Raw genomic sequence first — 25,203 nt, 5'->3', positions numbered from 1 at the left:
CATGTCACATTTAGAGTGAGCCAGAGAGAGAGAGAGAGAGAGAAACAGAGAAAAGAAGCAGTTACATATCTAAGAAGAAATCCATGTATGAGGAGCTCAGTATAGATCCTCACTTTCTCTGTTTGCCTTCTTACAAACACACACACACACACACACACACACACACACACACACACACACACACACACACAGAAATCCGCACTCACGGCGCCGCTCTTCTGCTTTGGTATTTTAATTTTATTTTTTTGTAATTGTTGTTGCTTTTTAATCGTGGCTTTGCGGCCTGTTCAGCTGTCTGAAATCATCTCACTCTGACAGACTAAACAGAAGTCTCCACACTGGGGGTCCACTCAATTAAAGCCTCCACTCCGCCCGGGTGCGAGTGTTGGGAGTGTTCTTCGGGCTCTCCCGGCGATCTCCATACTTCTCCGCACCATTCTGCGAGCCGAAACAAACACCGAATGCTGCGGGAGTGGCGTGTAAACGCAGCAGGCTCCGTGGTTTCCCGCCTTTCCTCCCCTCACTCATTCTTCCTGCTCTCCGAGATCGCAGGACTCCATCTGGTCCCGTCCTGGATCAGGACCTGGAGACGCAGCGTGGGGTGTGACAGGACCACGCGCTGCCCCGATCTTCTCCACCGCAGTGGAAACGTCAGGGGAGACGGCAGGATCTCGAGCGGCGGGGAGGGAGGACGTGAGATGTCCTGCGGCCCTGGTCAGTCTCCCGCGGAAGCGAGACGCAGATTCATATCGCAAGGGACAAACTTTCATTTCCCACAGTCTTGCATGGCCTGTGTGTCAGCACCTCACTTAAGACCCTCCAGCTCCCCACTTCCCCCCTCACGAAACCCTCGTTTTCCTGCCGGGTAACAATAAACAATATCTTAACCAGCTTCTGATTAGAACAGACACCCAACTCTGGCTCTAAGTCCTCCCAACAAGCAAATTACATCCGCACGGCAACTGAAGAAGACAAACAACTACTACAACCTTCAGTAACAGTTTCTTTTTTGTTTCTGTGGACGTGGGTCAGCGTGTGTGTGTGTGTGTGTGTGTGTGTGTGTGTGTGTGTGTGTGTGTGTGTGTGTGTGTGTGTGTGTGTCTGCGCTGAGGCGCGGTGTGAGAGCGGCCAGTCGGTGGCGCAGGCAGCAGTGAAAGCAATTAGGAGGCAGAGCGGTGAAGGGGAGACCTCTGGGTCGTGGAGGGGTGAGGGGGGGTGTTCCACGCTAATTCCCCCGCTTTGGCTGCTTTAGAATAAAGCCACGGGTCAAAGTTTAAACCCCATTCAGAAAAAGAGGCTCTTTTTTCACAGAGCTTAAACACAGAGCGAGAGAACGGGAGATTTGCTGGAGTGTTTAAATACGAATATTTCACTTTGGCATTTATTGTAGCCGCCCCATTAAATTAGGGCGAGTGAGGAGTGTTATTTTCCAGCGGGACTGGATAAATACCCTTGAACAAAGTGTGTGTGAGAGCCGCACGCTGTGTGGTAAAGAGCCCGACGGGTTGGTTACCGCGGGGACCACCTAACACTGCTCCTGCTTCCTGCCCGATCCGCGTTCCACCACAACGGCTTCGGCTAAAAGAAATAACGTTGCAGCGCGTTAGTTATTAACACGTGTGCTTCTAAACTGACTTACGCACTTCTGAACAAACTCTGGTGATGAAAAAGAGGTTCTGTGAGAGGGGGATGACCAACATCTTCATTAACACACAGGAATGAGGGTCTCAACACGACCAACCATTTACAGGTACTCTGCTACTCAGACGCTAACGTTCCTGGACAGAGAGGTTGAGCGACTGCTTGCTGCGTGCTTGAACACGCTTGCTGAAGCATAAATATGCAATTTAGTCACCGAAGTCAATTTGACATTAGTTATACTTTATTTCAAAATCCGACTCTACAATGTTTTGAGCAACTGAAAAATTGTTACACTATAATAAACCAACAGGAATTATGAAAAAAGTCATCTGTGAAAAGCCGCCTTCTTTATATCACTGCTATTTTCCACATTCTAGTTATTCTAGAAATAATATGGTAGAAAATTAAGAGCTCTGGAAACCAGGTTCCAAAACAACATGAACAGTCTTACAAAACACAGTCTTACCAAAAACACAGTCTTACCAAAAACACGGTCTTACCAAAAATACAGTCTTACCAAAAACACGGTCTTACAAAACATGGTCTTACCAAAAACACGGTCTTACCAAAAACACGGTCTTACCAAAAACACAGTCTTACCAAAAACACAGTCTTACAAAACATGGTCTTACCAAAAACACAGTCTTACAAAACACGGTCTTACCAAAAACACAGTCTTACAAAACACGGTCTTACCAAAAACACAGTCTTACAAAACATGGTCTTACCAAAAACACAGTCTTACAAAACACGGTCTTACCAAAAACATAATGTTCATAATGGTATGTCACAACACTCCACACACACACACACACACACACACACACACACACACACACACACATACACACACACACACACACAATATATATATATATATATATATATATATATATATATATATATATATATATATATATATATTCAACTGTCTATAATTACCCTGCAACCTCCATCAAGTCTGTGTCTTTGTTTTGTAGAGATGTGACTTTTCAAGGTTAACAGCAATCAAAGAACTTTCCAACCATTTTGATGTAATGAGGCAGATGGTCAGAAGCACTAACCTTACACTAAAATAGTTACTCCACATAATAATCCCACACAGCGCATGTTCCCACACACGGGTGTAATTACGTGTGTTAGCCCTTTGCACTGTTTTTCTTCTACTGCAGGTGCAAACACTAGTCCTCCACACAACTTCATACTTTTTAAATCCAATGATCAAATCACACGATGTGTGTGTGTGTGTGTGTGTGTGTGTGTATGTGTGTGTGTGTGTATATATATACACATACATTAGAATTTAATATAGAATGTATAAATGTAGACATTTCTATTTTATTTTGACTTCTATTGTTTATTTATATATTTCTTTATATATTATTTACTGTTAAGCCTATCTATTTGCAAATGTAATGAGATTTATCACACTGATTAAACATTAACAGCTACTTTATGATGACATTTCAGCGATGGTGTTCAGACCGACAGGCACAGACTGAAACGTGGTGTGAACAGCCGTGGGGAGAGAGACCAGGACGTGGCTTAAGGTCATGACGAGGAGAAAAACCGTGTTTACGCCCTTGAAAATCAGCTCTGCTTTCTAAAATAATTACTTGTGTAAGAATTTCATTTTGACATCATCAGCACCCACATTTGCAGAAGTCAGATGAAGCGTCAGCCAAACCGGACGTGCCGCGGAGCTTGGAGGTCCTTCATCACGCCACCTGTCCCGCATTTACGGGAAACGGTAATTTACACGGCTGGAACGGGGAAAGGGGCGGGTCTTGCCCATGGTTGCCCCGCCTCCGTGCCCTCTGGTGTAGGTGAACGGTGGCCGTGAGCCAGCTACGGGAATGTAGTCCTAGCAGAGGTTCTCCTCAGAGCCTCAAGGCGCATCAGTCATCCAGAGTCGGCACCATACCTAACGCAATTAAAGCCATTTGCTCTCCCACCCCATATGCTAATGAGGAGGGCGGAGAGTTAATGAGAGAGAGAGAGATGAACTCCTCCTTCTGCTCCGAGATCTTTTCATTATAACTCTTCTGACACACCATTTCACTTTGTGTATAGGAAGTGTTCTGTACAGAATAATGTGGCATAACATGAACATGAGACATAAGGAGAGAGAGAAGTTACAGTTGGATAATGGAGTGTATCCATGTGAAGGTCCAGTGAGGGGCCAGAGGAGGGCAGGTGACCCGGAAGTGCAAGAGTGCAGAGGGGCAAAACAATGTACCATAAAGAACTCGTGTGATTTGATGACTAAAGTCCACCTGCAACCCAAGCTGCCCGGATAAAGCTGTTACACGTCTCTGGGGTGAAGGACAAACAACAAACAAACAATGGAAAAGTCTATCTGAAGAGGTAACACATTAATGGTTGAGTACAGTAGACTGTATTAGTGGTAGAGTACAGTAGACTGTATTAACGGTTGAGTACAGTAGACTGTATTAATGGTTGAGTACAGTAGACTGTATTAGTGGTAGAGTACAGTAGACTGTATTAACGGTTGAGTACAGTAGACTGTATTAATGGTTGAGTACAGTAGACTGTATTAGTGGTAGAGTACAGTAGACTGTATTAATGGTTGAGTACTCATTATCATTAACTTCTGCAACTCCCAAGAACTAACGAGTTTGACGCTCGACGTCGGCCTCAACCCAAACATTTAATAATGATGGACATGACACCGCAAACACCAAACAGGTTTAACAAGATAACAATTAAAATCACAACTTCCCTCTCCATGACTCTTTACTTAGGACACACACAATAATAATAATAATAATACAGGTGTCTCTCTAATATTCCCTTTAAGTATCTCTCTAGCGTAAAGGCACATTCTGACAGTTCTACAAAGGCCAACATGGAATAACCACAAAATGAGAACATATTTATGCTTCTTTATGTATTTTATTTCCAATGTATTATTATTAATACCCCCAAGATGCTGTCTTTAGGCTGTGTGTGTTTGTATGTGTGTGTGTGTGTTTCACAGAGAGCCAGAAGGAGCATGCGCGAGTCTAATGGGAGCAGAAGAGCACAAACACCTCACATCACACGGGAACCAAACACAAAACACAGCAGCGCGGCCTCTAGCAGGGACTCCTCCCTGCACGGCTCCCCCACCCAACGAGGCCCCGTGTAAATGTGTGAGTGGGTGCACCCACACCACGCAACTTTAATTACTACAGCAGGAACCCGAGTGCCAGGCCTGATTTTGTTCAAAATGTCAACACACCCACTTGGGAAAGAGTAGTGGAAGAAAAAGTGGGAGGGAGAGAGAGAGAGTGAGAGAAGGAGGGAGAGAGGAGAAATTAAAGAATGCAAAAAAATGCAAAAATGTTGATGTCAACACTATTTTAAAGCGCTGTGGGACTGTGGCTGTGCTCTGAAGACAACAGCATACATCACAGCACGCTCGTTTGGGATGAGAAGCCAACGCCGTGCCCTGATTGATTGTGAGCGAACATCGGAGGAGAGAGGAGCAAGTGAGCTACCGAGCAGAGGACTTCCTAACAACTCACACTGGTTCATCTGACTCCGCCCACAACCCTCTGCGACACAGCCAGAGGCAGCAGAAGGGGCAGGGTGTTCACACGGGAGCAGCAGGCGCTGTCTCATAACAACAGGTGACACCACAAACGCCTCTCAGCCCAAATTGTTAGAAGTGACGAGGAGAGATTGGTAGGCAAGAGGATGAGTGTGAAAAGGCCAGTATAATCTCACACCTGTATAATCCCCACCTTTATAATCCCCCACCTATATAATCCCCCACCTGTATAAACTCACAGCTGCATAATCCCTACCTTTGTAATCCCCCACCTGTATAACCCCACATCTGTATAATGCCCCACCTGTATAAACCCACACCTGTATAATCCCCCACCTGTATAATCCCACACCTGTATAATCCAAAGTATGTATAATCCCCCACCTGTATAATCCCACACCTGTATAATCCCCCACCTGTATAATTCCACACCTGTATAATCCCACACCTGTATAATCCAAAGTATGTATAATCCCCCACCTGTATAATCCCACACCTGTATAATCCCCCACCTGTATAATTCCACACCTGTATAATCCCACACCTGTATAATCCAAAGTATGTATAATCCCCCACCTGTATAATCCCACACCTGTATAATCCCACACCTGTATAATCCCCCACTTTACTAGGTTCCCTCAGACCTCTGCTCTTTCCGTGCCACAGCACATCATTTCAGTGCTTTTCTTTTTCATTAATAGCACAAATATTACAATGAAGCACGTTTGTCACCACTATACCGTGGTTAATCAGGTGCAGTGTGAACAGCTGCTCTGCACTTCATAGGAGTAGTGAAAGACCCGAGTTCTGCTCAGCTGCCCCACATGAGAACCAGTGCAATCTGAGGATTAAGCAAAAGCATCTGTTTAGGAGGGACTAGACGTGAGGACTCGGTCTCTCCTGCTTTCTCCATCTCTGCCATTTTCATTCTCTCTCTCTTTCTCTCTCTCTCTCTCTCTCTCTCAGATCCCTAGGGAAGGGATTCTGGAGACGTGTTTTGTCTGAAATCAGTCTTGTTTTAGTGAAGTGGTTCTTCTCAGTGGCTAAGCACAAGAGCCCATTTCCACCATTAATCAGCAAAGCTGAGGCACCTGTAGCTTTAATGCGGTCGCCATGTCAACGTGGAGAGTCTGAGCGAGAGAGACAGAGAGAGAGAGAATAAGAGGGAGTGAAGGAGTAAGCAAGTGAGGGTGGTTAAAGACGGCTGAAGGAAACGAGGACTCCATTTTAAAGAGTGGAGGTGACTCGGGAAGCCCGCAGGAGGACAGGACAAGCAGCATGTGGTATCTGAAATGAGGAGATGATGCAGAAAGTACAGTGGCCCTAGTGCCATCCGTGGGAGAGGGGTCCGTCTGGGGGAGAGTGGGTCGTCTGGGGGAGAGTGGGTCGTCTGGGGGAGAAGGGGCCGTCTGGGGGAGAGTGGGTCGTCTGGGGGAGAGTGGGCCGTCTGGGGGAGAAGGGGCCGTCTGGGGGAGAGTGGGTCGTCTGGGGGAGAGTGGGTCGTCTGGGGGAGAGTGGGTCGTCTGGGGGAGAGTGGGTCGTCTGGGGGAGAAGGGGCCGTCTGGGGGAGAGTGGGTCGTCTGGGGGAGAGTGGGCCGTCTGGGGGAGAAGGGGCCGTCTGGGGGAGAAGGGGCCGTCTGGGGGAGAAGGGGCCGTCTGGGGGAGAGTGGGTCGTCTGGGGGAGAGTGGGCCGTCTGGGGGAGAAGGGGCCGTCTGGGGGAGAAGGGGCCGTCTGGGGGAGAGTGGGTCGTCTGGGGGAGAGTGGGTCGTCTGGGGGAGAAGGGGCCGTCTGGGGGAGAGTGGGTCGTCTGGGGGAGAGTGGGCCGTCTGGGGGAGAAGGGGCCGTCTGGGGGAGAAGGGGCCGTCTGGGGGAGAGTGGGTCGTCTGGGGGAGAAGGGGCCGTCTGGGGGAGAAGGGGCCCTCTGGGGGAGAGGGGATTGTGGGAGGCGACAGTGCAGAAGAGTTGCACTGCAACTCAGTGGAGAGAATGAATGGGACTACACCCCCCCCCCCCACCCGAGTCTGATGGTAAAGACTCCACTGTATACACCCAGCCCTGCTGAGTGGTCACACACCCACCTGTGAGCAGGTGAGCAGTTCCCACCACTGAGCACGAGCACTGTAGATATAACACAAGAAACAGGTACAGAAACACCTGCAGTGGGACGGCAGGAGTCAAACCACACCCTCTTCCTCCAGTGTAATTACACCAGCATGCATACGAACCACAGTCACGGTTCACATGCACAGGACTACTCTACCCAGAATGCCTAGGAAGCAGCTTCTCTAACAGCCACGTGCGGTGCAGAGCAGCTACTGAATGCTGTGGGTGCAGACGGAGAGAGTGTGAACGGTCAACACCTCCACACACATGCCGCACACACACTGACACATGATGTGATAATGACCGCTTTAAGAGCTGGCTCAGCCACCTCCCTCTTCCCTCACACACACTCTCAGCATCTTTCTGTTCCCCTTTGTCCCCGTCTATCACACACACACACACACACGCACACACACACACACACACACACACACACACACACACACACACACACACACACACACATAGCAGGAGCTCACGCCCACACACACCTGATGCAAAACTGGTGAGCAGTAGAGCCAAATTGAGCCATCAAAGAGAGAAAGAATAGAAAGAGAGAGACAGACAGAGAGAGACACAGACAGAGAGACAGACAGAGAAAGGAGAGAGAAAATAAAGTGAGACACAGAGTCAGTGCTCTGTGATGTCCTGGCTGGCTGTGTATATTGTATTATATGTGTGTATGCGTACATGTATGTGTGGATTGTGTGTGTGTGTGCTCCTGCTCCGTCTGGCTGGGAGCTACAGATTAATTAACAGAGAGCCATGAGAGTGCCAAGCCAGTATGTGGAGGGGGCGAGGTGTATGACACTCTGCTCACACAGAGATCTGCATCACTCACTCACTCACACAATCTCACACACACACACACACACACACACACACACACACACACACCCGGCATCTTCATCGGGCCCTTTCCCACTCAGTCCTTCTGCTCTCCAAACACAGCCAATCACCTCCACACACACACACACACACACACACACACACGATCAGACCTGAAAGAAGGAATTGGGTTTATGGGGCTTGTGCTCAGGTTTTTCAAAGTGTTTCTGAGAAAGTGTAACCGTGTGGTCATGTTTGTGAGAAAGTGTAACCGTGTGGTCATGTTTGTGAGAAAGTGTAACAGTGTGGTCATGTTTGTGAGAAAGTGTAACAGTGTGGTCATGTTTGTGAGAAAGTGTAACAGTGTGATCATGTTTGTGAGAAAGTGTAACCGTGTGGTCATGTTTGTGAGAAAGTGTAACAGTGTGGTCATGTTTGTGAGAAAGTGTAACAGTGTGGTCATGTTTGTGAGAAAGTGTAACAGTGTGGTCATGTTTGTGGGAAAGTGTAACAGTGTGGTCATGTTTGTGAGAAAGTGAAGACCGTGTAACACTGGCTCCCCATTTGGAGTCATTCTCTTCATTAGGATCCAGAACATCCACACTGGTCAGGGCATTTGATCTAAGATGTCTCAATAATGCACACATCTGGCTGTACCCAGAGGAAGCTGTCCAATGGTAAAGAATTGTAAGATAACTAGGCCAGAGAAAAGAGGGAAAGGTGGAGGAACAAGATGGAGAGGGAGGTGGAGAGTGAAGGTGGAGAGGGAGTCATAACAGTGGATTCCAGCACTGACTGCAATGCCCTGGAGCTCAGTCAAGACAGTCCCGGTCTTAGTCAGTACAGCCCTGCTCACAGTCAAGACAGTGCCGGTCTAAGTCAGGAGAGCCCCGGTCTCTGGCAAACCAGAGTCAATGTTTGACATAAGGATTAACACTCTCAGGGCCAACATCCATGTCACTGGATGATCAAGGCCAGCGAATAGGAGGTCCTAGATGATAATGGTCAGCAAACAGGAAGTTCTGGGTCACCTCACCTACTTTAGAGGAATCTCTACAAAATATTTTTTTTAGCACGCTGTCACTTTGAGACATTCGTCTCTCTCTGGACCCCCAACTCCTCTGGGGGTGTCTCCTCAACATACCACAAACAATACAATATCCACTGTGTCCGCAACAACCACCAGCAGAATAACCATACAGTCCAAAACAGATTTCGTGCTGGTTTGGAATGGAGAGGTAAGAGCGTTAAACGCAAACAACCCAGTGCCAATGGAAATGTCTGAACTGCATTTGCACATCAACAGAGAGATAAAGCAGCAACTTCAGCTCCCTCCTGTGATCCTGACCACACAGCGTAGCCATTCAACTGTGACTGGGATCATATACACACACAAGGCACAGATAATCTAGCAGTACAAGAACTTGCCTCCTCTCTCTGAATGTCTCTCTCTCTCTCTCTCTCTCTCTCTCTCTCTAACTCTCACTATATCTCGATCACTCTCCAAATCTTGCGTAACACCCATTCTCATTAGAGGGATGGAAAACTTGGGGAAGGGATCGATGTTTTCATTTTTCGAGTGCTTGTATCCATTAGATGAGTGAAATTCATCCATCAAGCAAATTCCTTTCTGGTTAGGGCCTGTTGCTTTAACAAGTACCCTGCTCAATATGCAAGATGTATTACTCTCCGTTTCAATAACCTTCATTATGTCTTTCAAGTGTCTCTCTCTCTCACTCTATGTCCCTCTCTCTCTTTCTCTCCATCTCCATCTTTCTCTGTTTCTCACACTCTTTCTCTCTTTGTTCTGGAAAAGACTGTGTTGGCAATAAACTCCACTCTGTGTGTTCAGCTCTTTAGAATACATGCAGCAAACCTAGATCTTGTCATCATAAATTAAATCGCTTTCTCAAAAATAAATAACACAAATTGAAAATAAATAAATAAATACATTCTAGCCGCCCCTTTTTAGTGCTCCACTTCAGGAAAGTATAATTCTCTAATTTGTATAGTATTAGAGTAATATCGAGCACGCCTTGTCTGGGAGGGCGGAAATTAATGGCTAATGGGTGGGAGGGTGGGGGGGGGGTGGGGTGTTCTGCATACCAAATCCAAGTGCTCATAAAGTTATGTTCAAACACACATAAATTACGGTTGCAAGAAATTTCATCACAGCCATTAGCGAGACAGCTCCCTGATTTCAGTTCCCCAGAACCCATGATTTCAGTCCAAAGAATGCCACTGAAAGAGACCCTCTTCCACCTCTGTTTCTGCATCTGGTGCTCTTTAAGGAAAAGCCCTCGGAAACAGCCCCGTAAATCAGAGCACACCATGGCAAAGGTAATGGGGGAGTGAAAAGCTAAACAGACGGCGCTTAGTCCAGAACGCCCAAAACTCCCAGATCCAGATACATGGGACGTGCAGACAGACATTAGAATAAGAATCGAATGCGTTGTCCACTCTACCACACCCAGCAGGACGACCCCCAGACCTGCACATCCCCAACACGGTGCACCCCAGTGAGGACTTAAAGGGTTATGACGCATGGAGCCAAGCTCTGTCCACAGGAATGCTGAGACATGTCTAAAAAAGATAAGTGTGTGTGTGTGTGTGTGTGTGTGTGTGTGTAGGGGGGATGTGTCCTGACACTGGACAGTATTATGATAATGCCAAGGAAGGAGAACATTCACCTCTGTATACTCACACTGATCTCTCTCTCTCTCTCTCTCTCTCTCTCTCTCTCACACACACACACACACACACACACACTCTCTCTCTCTTTCACTTGAACCATACTGATATTACGTTCATACCACATTTTACATCACAAGGTTTACAGCCCCCAATACACACACACACACACACACACACACACACACACACACACTTGCCCCTCCTACTTTTATTTACAATCCTTTTTATAAAATATGAATCTCTGACGTGGCTGGCGCTCCTGTATGAGAACTAAACGTTGAGATATAAAGTCCTTCAGCGTGTGTCAGGGCTTGAACTATGACTCTCTGCTTCTTCAAATATGTATTTTCTCCTCAATAATGCATATGCCAAAGAAACCTGCAAAACACTCCCACTGCTATGGGTCAAGAGAGCCCAGAGCGAGCAGTCCTGCTCCTCACAACAGCGCTTTAGCCGTCTTCATAAAAACACAGAACAATCTCAGCGCTCACTACCCAAAAACAACCACACACACACTGCATTTAAGGTCATGGAGTAAGAGACAGCAACATACAAACAAAGAAATATACAGTCAACTCATCAATCAATAAGTTACAATCAATCAATCAATCAAGTCAGTCAGTCATGGATTACCTCCTCTCTGGAGAGTGAGATCAAACAGATCTGTGGTCTGCAGTAATACGCCAAAGGAGGACCCCCCCTCCCCCCGGGTCGCAGCGAAAGACGTGGAGTTAGTGAGCGTGCCCGGCCGAGAGGAGGCACGGCGGGGAGTCTGCCGTTTTAACAGGTATCGCGGGTCACGTGGCACGGGTCACGTGGCAGGAGTCGACGCAGGCAACCTGACCTCCCCCGGGAGGGTGTCTGACAGCAGGGGCGAGGACAGCCCAGCCTCACAACACGCTGCACACACTCACTGCTCTCGCCCACATATTCACACCCAGTCTGGGGAGGACATGCAGGGCCCTCTGCCCTGCCCACCAGGGGGCGCACGTGTTCCCTGAGCGGAGGAAGACCAGGCGGCATGTGGGGGGCTTTGGCTAAATTGTTGAACAAAGTAAATTCGCTTACGCAGAGAGAGATGAAATGGAGTGGGACACGCCACTATGAAACAGCCTTCGTTTTGAACGACAGTTTAAGTACTGCAGTGTAACATTTGAATTTAGACACATTTCCAGGTGATTTCACATCCGACGACAAAGCACTTGAAAACGCGGGTGACCCAGCGTGCTGGCGCCATAACAACAAATGACATCATAAGGGTATCATTCCATACATCATTTCCTCTAATCTGCAGGAAGTCAAAAGCCAAAAAAGGGACAGCAAAAAAAAAGCAATATATAATACACACACACACACACACACACACACACACACACACACACACACACACACACGCTGTCAGCGATCACTGTGTACCCAATGGGATTCTTTAGTGACTAACATTCACATGGCGTAGGACGACGGGTCCCGGCAGGGCACTGTGTTGTGTGGATGGTACCGACACCTTCGGCACAGCTCACATCATCGTGTAAACATACACAAACCCACAAACCCTTAATGCAAATAAGACTGCTAGTTAGAAATGTTGTCCACAAACATGTCATCGCGCCAAAGTTGTTGCCACTCACAAAGAAAAGGCATCTGTTCTCGTCAGGACAGCATCAAAAAAAAGCTGCGAGGCTGGAGGTGGAGAACAGTTGGAGGCAGGGTGGGGTTTTTCTCTCTCTCCCTTCGCACCCCACAGAATTCACACTGCCTTTATCTTCTTCCATAGACACGGCGCATATTTCTCAAAAGAGACATAAGCTCACGCCCAGCACAACAACGCGCTCGTCCAACTTTCCCGCCGCAACTTCTCGCCATGTTTGTGTTGCCGGCAGATCGCGGAGACGTGCTGCTGGACGCTGGCGGAGACTTCCACCCCGGAGCCATGTTTGCTTATCTGTGAATATGGCACAAACGCCGGCATGAAATAAAGTATTTTCAGACATTGACATAATGGCACCCTTTAAAGGCAGAGCAGGGAGGAGTGAATGAATGTTTCATAGTGTCTAGGAGCGGAAGGTCATTCGCTGTCGAAAGAAAGAGAGTCCAACCCCTCGAAAAAACACACGGCTAAGCCGACATCTAAAACCCTAAAACGTACTCATGCGTGTGTGTGTGTGTGTGTGTGTGTGTGTGTGTGTGTGTGTGTGTGTGTGTTAGTGTGCGCCCATGCGCGTACAATCCTCCTTTGAAGTATTGTCCGTCACACTGTTCTACCGAGTTGAGCATGAACTGAAATGACAAAATTGAAATAAAAGGCTTCGGAATCACAAAGCCGAGGTTCAAAGGGGCGGGGGGTGGTGTGGAGGGTGTTGGGGGGGATAAGGGGGTCAGGTTCTTAAAGAAAGACTAGAATTTACTGTTCCTTCCTGAACACTAAGGTCTTCAGCAGGCAGAATAACCACGTCACCTCTGAAGTACCGGGTGAGTATTGGTAAAATTATCAATAAGGTAAAATTTCCAGGATAGTGATTGCACGTGATTGGAGGAGAAGGGCTAGTTCAGCAGGTGATTGGAGGAGAGGGGCTAGTTCTGCAGGTGATTGGAGGAGAAGGGCTGGCCCATGTCAGGTGAAATCCCACCCTCTCCATCCTCCATGCGAGTGTTCAGAAGAACAGCATGCACAGCCCTAGGAGTCGGTTAGGCCATGACGACGTCTCCCCAACGCCGCTCACCTCTGACCCCCCTGTGCTCCTCCAACCTCCTGATGTGTTAGTAAGAGGTTGAAGGTCTTGACAACTGGGTTCACACTCACAGCATTTTTTTTCAATGGTAGAGAACTTCCAGGGTGAAAACCACCACACACACACACACACACACACACACACACACACACACACACACACACACACACAGTATTTTTCACTTTATCAGAATGTGGGGTCATAAATGTGTCATCTGTGTGCTATGTAAAAATATGTAATAAGAATTACAGGAATTAAATAACTAATTGTCCATATGTAACAAAAACTGTGTAACCATAAAAGCTAAATTTAACTTTAACCTTAGTAAGCAAAAAATAAATATGTTTGCCCTTTTAGTGGTAATAAAATAAAACTTGTGACTTTTGTAAAAAGCACTTTACTTTGTGAGGGCCATTTTGCTGTCCTGACAAGCTAGGTAACCCCTGATTTTCTCTGGTTCACAGCCTACATAGATGGGGAATTTTTGTCCAGAAAATGTACTTAAACCACACAAGCACACACACACACACACACACACACACTTGAGCGCACTTACACAGTGCACGCTGGTGCCTTAGCAGGTTTATCTCACTGCATGCCATCACAACCCAGTGTGTGTGTGCGTTTCCATCACTGCATTTAACCAACGTAAAAAACCATCACTATTATGAAAGATCACTGATTAAATGTGGTCTACAATGTTTACATTTAGTGCCTCTAAAAGTAGACGAATTTATGTTTTTTATCTTACTGTAAAATAAATTTTTTTTTAATGGTTTTAAAATTTTAAAAACCATAATTAGCGCTCTCTCTCTCTCTCTGAAGGCAGTGGACACACTCGACGGTGAGCACTGCAACGTTGGTGACCTTTCCTGAACAGGCGGGTGAGCCTCCCAACAGCCACACACTTGAGCCAGAACCTGTCAATCAATCTCGGCATGGCAACCTCCATTACCCCGACAGCTCCCCCCACCCCTCCCCACCACAAGGCATCTGCCCCGTGCATTTACAACGTGCCCGGTCGCTACATGTGAGCCTATTAACCTCATTACTGTAACAAACGATGGCGCCAGGTTACATGGCGGGATGTGAGATTGGGAAGTACCCTGTTCACACTCCCGGTCCCACACACTGAGGCCCGTCAAAGGACCCTTAGAAAAAATGTCTTCTTCAGTCACCAAATAAATGACACTTCAGACTTTCAGTGTACTCCTATCAATCATTGCAAAGTTAATGTAAAATAATAAAATCAGATTTTTTTTCTAGGTCATACATGGATCGAAACAAACTCTACTGCTAGGCAACATCACAAATCGATTACAACCACACACACACACACACACACACACACACACACACACTGAAAACATACACACACCGAAAACACACACACACACACACACACACACACACACACACACTGAAAACATACACACACACACACACTGAAAACATACACACACTGAAAACATACACACACTGAAAACACACACACACACACACACACACACACACACAACACACATACACACACAACACACATGCACACACCTAATGTGTAGTACTACTACCTCACTAAAGCATTTGTCTCTCTGTGCAAATACATTCATCAAAATTATGTGCCGTTCTGCCAAGACAATGTCCCCACAAACATGTGGCACATGGCTGTTTGTACGCTGAAGCTTTGGCCTATGGTACGTTACCATTATCACATCCCTTATAGTGTCAACACTGCAAGCAGTTCCCTACAGCGTTCTGGTGGACGTGAAAACAGGCACGGGAAGAGAGGTCATGTAATCCAGGGAGAAAAGAGAGAAGACTTCATAATTCAAATACACTGATAATTAACTAAGAAAACAAACCATATCCATATTTCTACATTCCGATCTCTCAAGTGGCTCTTGGGATCCCGTACGCTACGGTTTACACAAAAGACTACTGAGGATGATCCAGGAATCTTTCACCAGTCCTCATCATCTGGTTCAGCTTTCAACACAACTGCAGAACAAGCTGATATCACGCTGCCATTGCTGCTGACACTCTCACTGTGTGTGCATGTACATGATGTAGATTGACCATACTCTGTTCAAACAACCTAGAGGTATGTAATCCCCCCCTCAAAAAAAAGAAGAAAAAACACACATTCCAGAAGCTCTATCCCTGAACACAATAATAAAGGATTGTAGGAATTCAGCATAGAACTAGATCCAGTGATGTGAAATTGTTATTTTCAGAAATATTTTATCAATTTAATCTATGAATAAGATAGTGTAGTATTTCTCATTTATTTGCTGCTATTACTACACTCTTGTGCAAGGTGCATTAATTTGAAATAAACAGCAGACTACTGTCACATAACTGCCGAGTAAAACTTAAGACAATATCACAGCGTAACGCATTTAAATCATATTTTATATAGTGTGCATGAGTTCGCATCTTGCCGAAATCTCAGAGAAGTTTTTGTTTTGGAGGCCTTATGGAATTTATACTAAGTGAAAGACACAGAGAGAGAGAGAGAGAGAGAGAGACAGAGAGAGAGAGAGAGAGAGAGAGAGAGAGAGAGAGAGAGAGAGGGAACGTATCGAATCGAAATAAGCTTTCAAGAACTCCATGGAAAGGCCTTACTGCCGAACTCGCTTGTCAATAAAATACAGTTAAATACTCCTCTAATAAACTGCGTCCCGGGCCACGCGACACCTCAGAGTGACCGTTACAGAGTGCACGCGCTGATAACGCCGCTGCGGCGCGCGGAAGGAAAGGCTCTATAACCGCGTGTCACGGCTCGAGCCAAGCCGCTCGCAAGCAGGTTGGAATTTAATTAATTTCAGCTTTTCAAATCCGCAACTAAAACAACCCAGTCGACAGAAAAATAAAAGATTAGGGTGTGATTGAATAGTTCTTATTTACATTTCCAATTTTTGCGATGGATTTTTTTTTCATAAAGTTACAAGGCAGCGCCAGCAGCATGAAATTGCGACGTTGCAAGTTATGTGGCAGCGTGAGTAACCGGCAGCTCTCTGGCCGTTGTCTGCGTGTCCTACGGTCACTATGGTCAAATGTAGCGAGGAAATGTCACCGTGTGTAACGTGTTTGATCAGCTGTTTGCCCGTTTCTATCAGCCTGCGTCCCTGCACGTGAGTACAGCTGAGGTAGGACACTGTGTTTTAGACTAGACGGGCACGCTACACCGTCACAACCTAACTAATGTTTTTAAAGCATCGTTTAGCCCACTTATTAAATATTTTCAGCATTATTACTTTTTTTTTTTTGTAAAATTGTTGGCTAAATAGCATGTACACAACAAAACATCTAAAGTGACCACTTCCTTTAAACTCCATTCAGTCATACCGTAGGCTAATATAAGTCGACCTTATTCTTCACTAAATTAATGATATGTTGTAAATGGGTAAATATTTAAAAAATAAAAATGCAAATAGGCACGCGCACGCACACACACACACACACGCGCGCGCGCGAGCACACGCACGCACGCACACACACACACACACACACACACACACACACACACACTTTACTAGCGTCGAAACGGGTCAGCGGGGTCTCCTACCTGCAGTTGTGATTTAGCATCCTATTGTCCGAAGTCGGAGACAAAACTTCACTAAACGATGTTCTAACTTCTTGCGAGGATACGACGCACTTTGTTTTGATTTCTTCTTTTGATGTGACCGGAGAGCAAACACTCGGGAGGTCTGGCGGTCCCCTCGATAGTCCCGAGTTCTCCGCTGCTGATGTTGAGTGTAGAGGAGGAGGCTCGCCGCGCGCGGGCAGGACACGCGGGCTCGAGAAGCGCGCGGAGGGAAAACAGTCCACAAGTAACAAGCGAACGTGCGTGTCTGCCGAGGACCCTACCAAGCGCACGCGCCCAAACGCACGCGGAGATCAAGTTAGGCGCGCGTGCTCGCTAACAACCGCCGTCTCCGTCAGCCGCAAGCGCGAGCGAGACAAAGCTGCGAAGAGAGGAGCGCGCGGCTGCACCTGATACCCGGTGGGCAGGCGCGAGCGACGTTGATCTCAGAGACATGGACAGGTCTGATATCTCAGAGACACGGACAGGTCTGATATCTCAGAGACACGGACAGGTCTGATATCTCAGAGACACGGACAGGTCTGATATCTCAGCGGGTTGAGGAGTGTGTCAGTACGTGTGCACACACCGTATCAGTGACAAATGAAGTGTCATACACGCCTGTAACGGCGTCCCCGGTGAACGACTGAACACCACAAGTCTCATAAAAAACGATGTCGTGTTTTTGAACGAACTTAATGAATCCAGAATATATCTCACCGTGGCTACGCACAAGTGTTCACTTTCCCGTCGTGCGCGTTCACAACGTTGAAAGTGATGATATTCACCGGACTGTTTACTCACGTAACTAATAACGGGCACAGTGCACGTTTGTTTGTTTTTAACGGAACAATTAAAACAACAACAAAGGCACAGTTCTGACATTTGTAAAATGGAATAATTTAAAAGCACGTTTCAATCCAAGGTCAAAGAACAGTGCATGACCCCGTCACCTGTGGTCGTTACTAGAACATTCCGCCCTGGTTCACGGTTATGAGGTCATATTTACCACGTGCACGGAGGGTGCGAGAGACGCGCGAGCCGCGAGCCCTTTGCCCTCGTTCCCTCGTGAGACTGGGGCAGAAATACAGTAACCCGCACATCGCCTCACATTTCAACCTGCCGAAGAACGGAAGACTTCACTTCGTTCAATCGCCACAATGACACTATTCATAAAGGTCGCAGCTCAATCGCGTATTTAATTCAACAACGGTGCGGTTAAATGAACGGAACCGAGACTTCAAACTAACTTTGGTGGCACAGAGCAGTTTCGAGATATGTCGCATTTTAAAACCTTTGTCTCTAAATTCATATATTCCGCACAGACCATATATTTTAGCAAGAATAATGCAAAGAACGATTCGAGATTCTAGATAGATAGATAGATAGATAGATAGATAGATAGATAGATAGATAGATAGATATGCATGTGTCCATTATAGTAGCTTAATGGTGTATGTTGCAGTAATGATGCTTTCTAAGAAGACAGAGACAGACAGAGAGACAGGCATTCATGGCAGGCTTGAAGGACATCATCTTCATGTAGGACCTCATGTTCATGCAGGTCAAGTTCTTACACATTTTTATAGATTTTTTTGTTCTCCAAACCAATAACTGAATCACCTCTGTTGTGTTTTTCCCCTATATCTATGACATAAGCATTTAATTCCAAATATGCAAAACTATAATTGTGAAAAATTAAATATTTTGATTTCCAATTACCTTAATAATTTCTATTTTGGATTCAACATTATCATGCCTATAGATAAAAAAATTAAATATTTTGATTTCCAATTACCTTAATAATTTCTACTTTGGATTTAACATTATAATGCCTATATTCTTGGTTTCATGATTTTAAGTAACACTCTGAAACAACGACTTGCAATGCATTTTAAAGGTTATTCAACATACCAAGTCTGTGTTCAGCAGTAGCGAAAAGAAGGTATTACAAAAATGTATTAAAACTATTAAACCTGTGATAAGACCAAACCAGAATTTAAATCTCTTTAAATTGAAAGCTAAAACGGGCTTTTAAAATACATAATCATAGCATTTATCCACCTGATGACTGCAATAGCTCTTCTGAAACTTGATAAACGCCGAGCTGGTTAATGACTGTCTGCACTGTGCTAAGCGGACGCCAACGATGTGTTATAGCTGAGGCATTTTTCCCAGCGCGGGATCGTCCTTTCTACAACGAATGCCAGCAAACATCTGAGCAGTCTGTGGTTAGATTGAGAAATAAATACATAAATAAACAAAACAAATTGACAAGCAACATACACAAATATAAACAACTCCAGAACTACGTAGCCATGGACACAAATCTGAAACTATGTGGTCAGTGTTGTAAGTCAAAGTTGGGGCTGAAGTATGCTTCCTAGTCTTTGTGTGGTGACCCCCCCTCCTCACCCACCCTCCACCCCACACACCCCCACCCCAAATCCTCCAGCCCTCCCCTTCCCCCTCCATCTCATGTTGGAGTTTTAGATTCAGAGTCTTGGGTAACGAGTTAAAGAAATACGATCCCTCCCACAACAGCAAATATTTTAACAAGGTTCACGTTCTCTCTATGCCCTAGTGCAGAACGCCCTAGTTTGTGTGAACTTCCTCGTTCCAAACAGCACGCGTGCTCCTGCTTCACGCTCATGAGAGCAAAGCTTCAGCCTCTGCCCAGCTTAACCACATTCACCGCCTTTCTACGTTGTGTTTCCACATCTTGTTTCCATGGTAAGACTTCTATTTTTGTCCAGGAAAAAACAGGAAAAGCATTGTTTTCATGCATGTGGCAGCAGGATCCAAAGAGCCCATCTAAAGAAGTCACACATCAATTAAAATAACTACAAGAATAATAATAGACCTAATAATACAATATCTTTAAGGTACAACCTCTTTACACAGAAGCAGGACCAGATTAACAATGAAATCAACCTTCTCTCTCCTCTGTGCTGTTATTCAGTTAAGCACAAGGTCAGAATGTCACAAGGTGTGAATCGAGGTCTGAGTTAACGTATCAGGGCACGGACCTAGTGGGCGGAGACTGGCAGCACTGCAGGTGTGGCTGGTCACTGGTGTGTGGGTACTGGGAGTGTTGATGTGGGCGGGGCTGCAGTGCTAAGTGGGTGTGGTTCAGGGTTTAGGCCCCAGGATGGGGAGGGAGGGAAAGGGCACAGGCCTGAACTCCACAGAAGAACACATTACCATGACGACACAACCTCGTCTTCGGCATCAGTAGCTCTCTCTCAAGTTAAGTTCCAGAAAATCAATGTATATATTTATGTTTACTAAGTGTAGTCAATAAGTAAACTTTCTACAACATCTCCAAAATATCTGCAAGACCCTGAAAATTATTATTACTTCAATAAATATCTAAGTCCTTGGATGGTTTGGAACTAATTCTGTTGAAAAATAATTGTATGTGTATGGTGCGTATATGTATGAATGTGTGTGTGTGTGTGTGTGTGTGTGTGTGTGTGTGTGTGTGAGTATGTGTGTGTGATATATATATATATATATATATATATATATATATATATATATATATATGAGACATAGTTTTCTTAGCACTGATAAACCCAAAACAAAGACCACTAAAACCTTCGATGCACATACAGAGAGACAATAAAGAGCACACAGGAATGTGATTTTGCTAACTTTCTTTTTCACTGGAAACAAGAGCAGTGAAGAGAATAGACAGTCTGGCATGCACATACACACACGCACACGCACACACACACACACTCACACACACACACACACAAAACCCCCTGCAGTACAACAGCCACACACGCGTGTGTGTATATGTGTGTGTGTGCGTGTGTGATGGCTGGTGCACAGACAGGGCCTTCAGGGCAGCCCCAGGGTGGGTAGCAGATATTGGCAGTGACAGATTCGGACACAGCTCCATAGCTCGCTACATCTCCTCCGTGCTGGGTGTCCACAGGAGGGTCCAGAGATGCTGAACTTTCTCTCTCTAACCCTGACAGAAAGGGAGCAGAACCCCCCCCCCCCCCCCCCCCCCCCCCAAAAAAAAATAAAAAATAAAATAAAATAAAACATCAGCTGCCCACCCATCATCAGCGCTGGCCTGCTAATTCCACACATACGCGCACACTCTTACAGTCTGATTAACCTAACAGGTACAATAGTATTCAAACGTATGTGAGTTACTTACCAAAATAATGTAACCACATCTATTCAAATGATCTTAACACTTCATAGAAGTTCACAGAGTTTAACCTTGTCTCACAAGCAAATGCTGTTCAACTCTCTGGAAAATCTACGGCCTACTGAAACCTTGTCAGGGGATGTCCACGCTATCTCTGCCCCATTTCGCTTTATTCTAGTGACATTGTTTACTGGTTTGTGTGTGTGTGTGTGTGTGTGTGTGTATCTGGCAGTGCACTGACACCACTGTGCTGTGAAGCAGGGAATGCTGCTCCTATGATGGAGCGTCTCACACACTAGTGAACACTTAGGACAAGTCAATGTCATCTCCTCCCTTTCTCTCTCTCTCTCTCTCTCTCTCTCTCTCTCTCTCTCTCTCCCCTTTCTCTGTCCACATCACACTCTCTATCTCTCAATTCCTCACTATCCACCTCTTTGTCTCTCCATCTCTCTCTTCCTCCCTCTCTCTCCATCATGTTTTCACTCAATTATTTCTCCTCACTTCCTCTCTCCCCCCATAAGCCCCTCCTCTTTCTCCCCCACGAACCCTTTCATCTGTGGCCAGCTCTCGGGCAGGGATCGGTGCAGGAGTGCCCTACATGGGGGTGTGGAGGTGGAGACACCACAGAAGTGCCCCGTGGTCCACAGGCCGGAGGGTCAGTGAGCATGGACGTCAGCGTGGGACTGAGACTCGAAGACTCTGGCACTGGGACAGTTCTGCAGAGCTGGGGACAACAGACTAGCCTCATACTGACCCACTAAGCTTCTCTGACATTGTTACAAACAGCTGGACAACAATTTTCAAAAGAAGTCCTTCAAAGTTAAAGCAACAATTGCGCCTAGAGAACTGTACCCTTCGAGCCAATAATGGGGACCAGTCATGAAGAGACCTCAGCAGTTAAAGCTATGTGTTAGAAGGTCACACGTGTTACTGTGTGAGTGAAATATGTGGCATATTTAAACCGTTGTAAAGGACTCTTGTAAGGTGCAGCAGCTTAACAGGACATTCAGACATATTTTTAACACAAGGACTTAATACATTCTTAATATTTAAACTGAAGTAATATTTTCAATTTTTTTTTATTAATAGTCAAATTACAACAGCAACAGTGCTACTCAGGCAACGTGGAAGACCCCGTCAAGCGTGAGGCTGTGAGGCCCCGCCCACACCACACCCTCTGAGGCCCCGCCCACACCACACCCTATCTGCTCCACGTCTTCTTTTTCACTTGAGTTTTTTTTCTGTTTCCTCTCGCGTTCCCTTGCTGCAGGTGTGATTTTTTTTTCTGAAACGATGCGTGCGGGGGGAAGCGCCTCCTCTTTAAAGGCCGTGTGAGTGACCCGCCGGGCCAGAGAGGGTCAGCCTGGGGCCACAGTGCTCCACCCTCTGCTCCTAACACTGCTCCTCACCGCCTGGGGCTACACCACTGCACTTCCCTTCCTTTATTAGAAGACGGGTTGCTGTCACTGAGTGGGACATGCAGTGTTGCAAGCCACGAGTGAATACACACACACACACACACAAACGTATGCAACACTCACACAAGCATGCCCAAGCCTGCACACGTACACACACACACACACACACACACACACACACACACACAAACACCTCTCAGTGCAAAATCAGATAAGGTGTTGGCCTCTTCAGACATAAATAAGGGAGATTCCAGCGGACACAGAGCATTATGGGTTACAGGAAATGAATATGTGTGTGAGAGAATGTGGGTATGCTTACATACATTCAAGTGTGGGTGTGTTCGGGAGTTAGAGCTCCCAGTCTAAACACAGGAAATCAACAGAGAAAAACCTTATGTCATAAGCACATCTCCATGTCAGACAGTGTAACTGGACTAACAATATACCACACACACACCCTGTAAACTGGTGTTCAGTCACATTAACAAGGTCACTGAGATTTTAGATTCAAAATTGCAGAGATATGAAAGTGATTGGGCTAAGTGGTAGCCTGTTCTAACTGGATACCTGTGGTGCCTGTTCGAGATTGTTCACGCGGGCTTGTCAAACTCCCCACTGATCTCCAACATGCTGGAGGTGAGACAAACTGAAGTTCTAATGAAGCAGCTAATTTGTCCAGACTCTGCTCTTTCATCTGCCTGGAGAAGCTATTAACACGTGAGGTCAGGTATGCTGAAAGCAGACACTCAGAAATAATTTACCAAGCTTTATTTGAAACAAAAATAAATTCCATGTAAAACCTGTGCAGTAGACTGTAATAAAAGATTGTTCTACTTTTACACAGTTTAAATCATTACCCAAGATATTATGACTCGAGTGGAAAGAGGAAAGGTTTTAGGTATTAGTTTTCTCTATATAATAACTACCATGTGTTTTTCCAGCAGTAGGGTGGAGCCTCAAAGACCTATCACTCAATTGTAGCCACGCCCTCTCTTGTGAGAAGGCACTTTGGATTCGGTTAAAATGGCAGGTATAAAGTTCCTGTTGAATTCTCCAGGCAAGAAAGCCGGGGCTTTCTGGGAGAAGGGCGTGCCGAGGTGGGGGGGGGGAGTGGGAAGGAGGGGGAGGAGCAAGTTCGATCTCTGATCCATGCTAAGGTTTTTCAGAATGTGGTCTGCTGGAGGCAATCGGAGGGGTTAATAAAGCAAACTAATAGAAATGGTGTCTGAGAGTGGGGCGGGGCAGGAGAAAGATGAGGCAGAACGAAAACAAAGTGGTAATAAGTGAATTCATATGGCAAGATGTGATAATAGATGGCTGGGAGGTCTCTGCTCACGGAGAGGCGAACGATTAGCAGCTACACACGGCACGTGATGTCACTGTGCAAAGGGGCTGCTCCACACGAGGAGGGGGAAACCTGACACCGCCGCTGCAGCTGTGTGTGTGTGTGTGTGTGTGTGTGTGTGTGTGTGTGTGTGTGTGTGTGTGTGTGTGTGTGAATGGCGGGGCATTGAGAGGGGGTTCCTGTTCAAGTAAACCCAGCATGGGCACTACAGGGACCAGCTTACAGCTTACACTGCATTTACCACAGAGTGCGCGTTAGCCTTTGGGAGGGAGGGTTGGAGTGTGTGTGCGCATGCGTGTGCGTGTGCGTGCACGTGCGTGTGTGTGTGTTTGTTAGGGTTTTCTTCCTGTTTTTTTAGTTGCTTCATGGGCTGTAAAGGACAGGTCAATGCAGGCAGGCATGACAATTCATGTAACTGAGGGAAAGAGAAGGAAAAAGAGAAGAGAGGAAAAGACAGAAGAGAGGAAAAGAGGCAGAATGCAGAAAGATCAAGAAAGACAGAGAGGAGCAAGACTGTGTGAAAGAGAGACATCATTTGCAATTTGCTGACACTGTGATTTTTTCCCTCTGTAATCCACGGAGGCTGGAATGTTCTGGAATGTTCTGTCTGTCTCTTTCCTGAATATATTATTACTGCAATTTAAGACTTTGCAAAGAGCCACAGTAATATTTTTAATATTTTACTCTGCCGAGGAAATACAGGCAATTTAAGCTAAAATAAAAAATTTTTTAGACTACCTTTACGATAAAATCTGTTGGTCTATTTTTCTATATGTTCATGTGATAAATCAGCGGAACTGTTTAAGTGGACTAGTCTCATTTCTAAACTGCTTTCACCCCCGTGTACCAGAGTGGAGAAAATTTCACACTGATGTCACTTATGTGCTCTGGTGTCTGCTTACGGGGCTGTTCTGTGAGTCCCTGTCGGAGCTCTGATGTGTCCCCTGGGTCCTCTGGTCCACCTCCGGACCCACTACATGAGCCACTGTGTCCTGCAAACTGCTCCTACACACTAATGGCTGTCCAGGAAAATATATGGAATTACAGATATATAACACGTCCAAAAAAAAAAACCCTAACCTCAGGCTTTTCGATTTGTAAAGGCCCATGTTCTCCACCATAACACCAGCC

This window comes from Brachyhypopomus gauderio, unplaced genomic scaffold, assembly GCF_052324685.1.
Source record: "Brachyhypopomus gauderio isolate BG-103 unplaced genomic scaffold, BGAUD_0.2 sc68, whole genome shotgun sequence".
NCBI classification, from domain to species: Eukaryota; Metazoa; Chordata; class Actinopteri; order Gymnotiformes; family Hypopomidae; genus Brachyhypopomus; species Brachyhypopomus gauderio.
This window is presented reverse-complemented; position numbering follows the sequence as displayed.